Source organism: Halyomorpha halys, unplaced genomic scaffold, assembly GCF_000696795.3.
Source record: "Halyomorpha halys isolate HHAL.00 unplaced genomic scaffold, Hhal_1.1 Scaffold22.1, whole genome shotgun sequence".
NCBI classification, from domain to species: domain Eukaryota; kingdom Metazoa; phylum Arthropoda; class Insecta; order Hemiptera; family Pentatomidae; genus Halyomorpha; species Halyomorpha halys.
In genome coordinates, this window is record NW_027104816.1 from 1,885,689 (window position 1) to 1,893,566 (window position 7,878).

Consider the following 7,878-nt stretch of genomic DNA (forward strand, 5'->3'; position numbering starts at 1 on the left):
GCCCTGCAACGTGGGGCGAAACGTTGGCTCATTAAATTAGTATATTTCTACTATTTGAGTTTTTCTTGACCGCACCCGGACCATATTCCTTTCAATACATAAATAAGCTAAAATTAAATAAAAACAATATTTACAAAAGTCAAAAAGAATCCTAAAGAAAAACAATGAATAGAATAAATAACATAATTATCTGTAATATAATCTGATGGTGGCTGGCAATATGAGAACACTCCAGTTATTATGTTGTTATTGGAAGTTTTAACTCTTCAATATTGACAGTTCTCCTCTTTTTTGGATCTTTGATACTTTCTAATGTGACAATATTGTATTCTCTAATAATTATCACCCTGAATGGACCCTCGTATCGCTGTATCTCTTACACCCCTGTTAGACCCCAACTTTCTGTACACGATCGTCCCAATTTTGATCCCCCCAAAGGATCTTTAAATTATCTCGTGCCACCTCCTCGTTTTTTCCTTTTCCATTGTTCCTCGTGCCTTCACCCATAACTTTCTTCGAGCAACATGGTTGTTGTGTATTTCCTCACCATCCACTGTCATGCCCTTATAGTCCTGCCGGTGTCCTCAAAGCCCAAACAGGATCTCAAATGGTGAAAATCCCATAACGGTGTGTACGGAATAATTATATGCCCCGATAGCCTTAGGCATTGCTACATCTGGTTACGATCCCTTGTCGATCTGATATAAACGAAGATAGTCACTCAACATACCATGAAGCCGCTCTATGCTTCCTCTGCTCTTGGGGTGCCCTGGTGTGATGAGATGCCAAGTTACGCATCTGGGGTATGTGTTTCTTCTTGTCTCCCTTTTGGTGGGTTTCTGTAATATTTCGTGGATAGACAAGCTTCACAATTTCCTACAAATCATCCATTTAGTGAAATATTGTTCTAGATCATTAAGGTGACTTTGCAAAGTGTTTCTAGCTATTATAATGTTATCATATTGAGATAACACAGCTATATCGTCAGCGAACATAGGTGTGTGGACTGGACAATGTCGTGAAGGTAGAAGTTGAACAAAATGGGAGAAAGGACTGAACCTTGTGGAGTACTGGCATGGATTTGTCTAAGGATTGAATTTTTGTTATTAATTCTGACTGAAAATGTTCTACCATTGAGGAATGAGCTCAGAATATTGTATAGGTATTTTGGAGTGCCTGCTTTCTTTAGTTTATATAGGAGACCTCGATGTCAGACCTTATCGAATGCTTGTTGTAAATCTAAGAACACTACCAGGGTGTGTCTCTTTTTTTCGAATCGGCTAATTACAAATTCCGATAGTCTTGCCAGTTGGTGAGAAGTGGAATGACTGTATTGAAAATGGAATTTAAAATCAGGAATAATTTTGATGCTCTGAAAAAAGAATTAAGATGTTTTTTAATAACTGATTCCAGTAATTTTCCAAAAATGGGTAATAAACTGATAGGTCTATAGGTGCTGATTTGTTAAGTGTTCTTACCAGGCTTGTGAATTACTATGAGTTCGGCTTTCTTCCATGTATCCGGAAAGTACCCAGTAAGAAGGCAACTGTTAAAAATTGACGTGATAAAAACGACAGCTTTCCTGGGTAACATTTTGATTGCTATGACTGGGATCAAATCATGGCCAGGACTTTTCTTTACCTTGAGCTTTTTAATCAGGTCCTGGATTTCTTTTGGGGACGTGAATTTAGGTGGGAGCTCAACTGTTGCGAGGGGAAGATTTAGATACTGGTCAATTTCATCAGTGACTAAATTTGGACTTATTTCTGTGTTGGAGAATGTTTTCTCAAAGAAATTAGCGAACACTTCAGCTTTTTTGGCGTCAATGGTGATGAAGTCATCATTGTCTACTAGATTTGGAATTTTTTACGGTTATCCAATAGATGTCGGGTAGCCTTCCATAATGAATGATCCTTTGGGTTTAAATTTTCCATGTATCCCAGATATTTAGAATACGCCCATTCATCCAGATCCTTTCTTAATTTCATGTTTGAGGTGGTTCCATTTATTTTTGTGAACAGGATTTCTAGTGTGCATCCACTGTCTCCTTGCGTGATTTTTTTCTTTAATTTTTACCAGTATTGATTTTTGGCAGCTAGAAAAGGTTTTTTCCCTTAAATGAAAAGATCGTACAGTTGTATCGTATAAACTGTTTGAGACCGATTCATTTAACATTGTTATACTTTTATCTATTTCTTGAGCGGTAGGGAAATTTTTTTTCAGTTGTAATTGTCAACAAGAATTGTGTACGTTTCCCAATCAATTACTCCATTAATGAGGGATTTTTTCAATGTTTCATTGTTTATCTCAGTTGAGAAATTAATTAATACAGGGATATGGTCCGAATTTAAAGTTGTAATCACTTGAGAAGAGAGAGGAAAACTAAAATTTTTTTTAATACAATATCCAGAATATCAGATTTACAGCCAGGCCTGTAAAACGTAAGTTCATTTGATGCGTGTATTTGGATGTTGTGCCTTGAGCAAATATCAAGTAAAGTATTTCTGCTAGAATTTGATTTGCGGCATCCCCAGTAAATGTTTTTACAATTTATGTCACCTAAAACTAATGTATGGTTCCCTGGTGGTAATAGTTTTAAAATTTCGTCTTGAATTAGTTTTTTATTTGGAGGTTTATAAACTGCTGTGACAACGGTAGAAGGAGATGAGTTTAAATATATATATTATAGACATATATTGTAATACTAAAAAATTATTTTAATATAAAATAAATGGAATTTATTATTAATATTATTATATTTAATATTAAGTAATATTTATTACATTAATTTCTAATTCATAATTTTTATTAATTTCGAATATAAGATGTTTAACCTTTTCATCAATATTGTCATACAATAATTCTGAGTCATTTATTGTTAAATTAGTTTCAACCCTGCAACTTTCACAGATCTCTATAAATGGTTGTTTCAATTTTATTCGATAATTTTTGAATAGATTTTTCTTGCTTGTCATTCTGTTCATCAAATATTTTTCTTTGCTTTTCATCCTGTTCATCAAATGTTTTTCTTTGCTTTTTATCCTGTTCATCAAATATTTTGTTTAATTTCTCTGTATTATTGTTTATCATCATCATTAGTTGTTGATACATAGTTTTAACATCAAAATGAACACTATTTTCAACATTTTAATTTAAATCTGAATTTGTTACCACTAATTTATTATCATGGAGGCTATTTAATAGAATCACATCTTTAGGATCTTTACCCCCAGTTACCTGTACTTTATCCTCCATCATTTACTAACTAAGTTATAAAAACAAACTTATTCAAATTTAAAAGTTTGTTTATGATGTGAGGTGGAAAATCATTTGAAAGCAAGATAGTCTTAATACGGAGAATATTTGTGTTGTGGTATTGGGGATTGGATAAGGAAAGGCAACGGTGTTTGAGATTTACGGCAATAGTGATTTTTTGATGGTGGGGGTGCTGGGAAAAATAGTTTAGTAGCCTACGGGAGTAAATGGGTTTGTTATACTAGTCAGTGGACAAGGAGCCATCATTCTTCCATTGCCTTTCCTTATCCAATCCCCAATACCACAACACAAATATTCAACATATTAAGACTATCTTGTTATTCAAATTTAATTCTTTTGAAAGCTGTGTCCTGATTGCCGTGGCCTAATTTGTAAAGAATGAGGCCACTTCTGTTGGGTGACAATCTATGTAATATTAAAAAATTATTTTAACATAAAATAAATGTAATTTGATATAGTTTTTACTTATTCTCATTTCTAAAGTATATTTTTAAAGATGGCAAGGTCAAATAAAAAGATTAAATATTAAATAAATATGAGAATTTTTATTTTGTTATATATGATATTATGGACTCTTAATCTCAGAGGGGGTTCCTAGGCAATCAGAACAGACACTTTTTTATCAATAACACTTAATTAAATTAATATCTACATTTACAATTGTATTTAATTTTAGGTAGAGCGAAATTAACCAATCTTTAATATCTTCTTTTGATGATTGATGGTTTTCTTTGTCTTCTTTCTCAACAAAGTAGCCTTTGCTGTAAACTATCTTTCAGCTAACAAACACTGACTGTTAACAAAGCATTTGTCCTCTTTTCACTCATCTCATTCACTGGCGATCCAAAACAAAGAGTCTCTTTTTCTTCTTGGGTGACTCTTCAATGTCTTCATTTTCGAGATGTCTCCCTTGATTTAGACAAAAGATGATGAGGACTTCCTTATCTAGGAAACATCATTCCCCACCCGTGCCTAAGCAACGAATGCTTTTCACCAATCATGATCTTTCTCTCGATGTTCAATGTAAACATCGATTGTAGCACTACAGTTTTGAGTTTTTGAACATGATTTTCTTTATGAATATTATTCTTTAACACTTATTCTTGAATTCTTCTTTTCTTAAATTTATTAAATTTACTGTAACTACAATTTTGATGGGAAGTTAAAGTTTTTAAAATATTTGAATCTGCTCAACATGGCTGCAATACAACAGAATTTTGAAAGGACACACCCTGCCATCTTGCCTTTGAACGATATCTTTTGTAACAGCATATTTAAAAAAAAAAAAATTAAAATCTGTACTGCTACAACCCACGAAGGGTCAGGGGTTCAGTACTTTGTAAAGAAGTCCTGTTACTAAACCAACGGTTGTGCAAGGTGATTTAGTCAGAATCACGCTCGACAGCCATTTCAGATTTTTACCCAATTAAGGGTACCCAATTTAAGAGGCTGGGTAAACCCCAGGAGGGCTCCAGAACCCACAGGAGTTGACTCACGGTTAAAGTGTAACAGAAAACAATTTTCTGCCCAGCCGGATTCGAACTCAGGTCCTTGGAGTTAGTAACCACATGCTTTACCCTGTGGCTACCACGCTCCCCAAACGCATATTTTACTGATGAAAATTGGTTAGCTTGCTTTTTGGTTTAACAAAGCAAATGAACAAATATTGAAACGATACATAAAATAAAAACATATTAAAAACCATTTATACAAATAAATATACTATTTACTCAAAAAGAGGATATTACAATATACAACAGTCAAGAGAAAAGTTATCAATATATACACATAAATAATTAATATTATATATTCTCATATATTGTTAATGCCATGTATATTAAAATGTAAATATTTTGTAATTAGACAGTAAATATATTTAATTACATTTTTATTTTTTTTTGTATTGGGGTTAATTGATCCCCAACAGATGAGGGTCAGTCCGTCTCCTTCACCACCTCAAGCTATTAGTGGTGGTGTTTCTCCTCTAATCTCCTCATGTTCTCCTATTCATTATTCTGGAGTTCGAGACTATAACAATCCCGCAGGATCACTTTCTCAACACTTTTAAAGTCTCCAGTTCCAGCAGCCTGACGTATTTAGTCATCCAACTGGTTCAATTACTCAAGGTACAGCAAATATTTTTCAGTCTACCATTCACAATGGTGGAAACCCTATGCCTTTACACCTGAGAGTAACCCCTTCGCCTCCTTTAACCAGAATTCAGGAAGAAAGTAGGGTGAACCCTCTGTCAACAGTTCTATGACTGAACCTGAATCGCCGACTGGTAATGCTCCACATCTGCTATTATCCACAGAATCTGGAGATCTTCAGAAAACCATATCTGGGTGCTTTCAAGTTCCTTTAAGCGAGCCCTGTTCATGGCCAGCAACCAATGAAGTAGTCACCATATTGGAACAAGCTGTGACTGCTGTCGCTCCATCAGAATCCAGGTGTGTTGGTAGAGGAGATGCTTTTCTGTTGGAGTCTCCGTTTGTCCCAAGACAAAAATTGGTGGGTGGTATGTTAACACCATGTATATTAATGATGGGAAGTTAAATAAAGTCTAAAATATTTAAATCAGCTCAACATGGCCGCAATTCAATGGACTTCAGGAGGAAACATGCCACCATCTTCTTTGTTTTGAATAACAATCTTTTCCATTCCATATTCGACTGAACAAAATTGGTTAGCTTGCTTTTAGGTTTAATACTACAAATGAACAATACTGAAATGATACATAACATGAAACATACTAAAAATCATTTATATATAAAAAATTAGTATTTACTCATAAAAGAGGATATTACAATATATATTGTAATAATCAAAAATTATTTAAAATAAAATAAATAGAATTTTATTAGACTTAACTAATTTCAAATATCAAAGATAGCTTGGGTTCTTTTTAAAAACTTTAAAGATAATAGAATTTTATTTAAATTTCATAACATAAGAGACTCTTTTCTCAGGGTGGGTTTCCAGGAAATCAGACACAGACGACACTTTACTACTAGTAACACTTAAACTTAATTAATAGCTATTTTACAAATGCAATAAATTCCAGTTAGAAACAAAACTAACCAATTACACAGTCTTCCTTTGATAATATATGACTGTTGACATCCTCTTGTCCATGACGCTTTGTCCAAAACTAACAATGGCTTCCAGTCCTTCCCGCTTCTAGCTGACGGACGTCTTCTCACCAGGCCAGTCAAATCAAGAGTGCCCGTTTCCTCTCTTCTATCTTCAATGTTCACTGGTCGATCCAAAAAGAATCAATTGTAGTACAATAGCTCTGCTTTATTTGCTATGATTTACAATGTAAATAGTTTATTGATAATTGTTATGTTCTTCTTTGATTATTCTTTTTCTATAATTATTGTATAGAAACAACAAAAGTTAAACAACTTCAATTTATGCTCTCAACACAAACAATTCAACGAACACTTCGGAAGGACGCGCACCACTATCTTCTTTGTTTCGAATAGCGTATTTATTTTAGACAATGAAAACTGGTTAGCTTGCTTTTTGATTTAAAATAACAAATAAACAATACTGAAACGATATACATAAAATAAAACACAACTAAAATCATTTATATATAAATATCAACTATTGATTAAAAAAGAGGATATTACAAAATATATATATATTGTAATATGCTCTTTTTTAGTAAATAGTATATTTTGATGTATAAAGGGTTTTTAATATGTTTTATTTTATGTATCATTTTAAGATTGTTAATTTGTTTTGTTTATCCAAAAAGCAAGCTAACCAATTTTCATTGTCTATAATAACTTTGTGATTCAAAACAAAACAAAGATGGCGGTACGTATTCTTCAGTCGACAAGTCTGTTGAATCAAGGCCATGTTGAGCAGATTCAAATATCATAAGAACTATTTTAACTCGTCCCCTCAAAATTGAAAATACAGTAAATTAAAGGAAAAATAGAAATCAAGAATAGTGCTAATGAATAATATTCAGAAAGTAAATCATTAGGAAAAATCCCTAACTGTTGTGCGACAATCGATGTTTACATGTAACCTCGAGGCAGGTTTTGGTTTTGGAGAATTCATTTGGTTGTGTGGACGGAGAAGAGAAAGGATGTCTTCAGGATGAGGAGGTCCTCATCAATTTCTGTCCAGCAAGAGTAGGAAGCCATTTTGGACGCTAGGACAATAACATTAAGAACAGAGAAGATACCAGGAATCAACGAAAAAAGATTGTGAACTTGGTTAGTTTTGTTATACATAAAAATAGATTCATGTATCAAATAGATATTAATTTCATTAAGAGTAATTATTGTAAATACCTGTTTCTGATTGCCTAGCAACAACACACCCTGTAGAATAAAGAAGTGGACTGTATTTATAAATTATAACCATTATGAACAAATACAATTCAAGAAAACAAAGTTATCAAGATATATATATAGAGAAAAATGCTTTATTAATTCATGCTGCCCAAATACATTGGGTTGCTATATTACACAGCATACTAATCAATCCGTGATCGGCCATATATAAATTACATATTTTAACATGATATAATAAGGTAGAAAGAAAATACACATATATATAAAATAAAAATTTGTATATATA

At 32.9% G+C, this 7,878-nt stretch overlaps 1 protein-coding gene across 1 annotated transcript in view; it reads right to left on the minus strand.

Moving 5' to 3' along the window:
* The window catches only part of Arc42 (Activator-recruited cofactor subunit 42), a 108,035-nt gene that overhangs the window by 32,976 nt on the left and 67,181 nt on the right, over positions 1–7,878 (minus strand). The window lies entirely within an intron of this gene.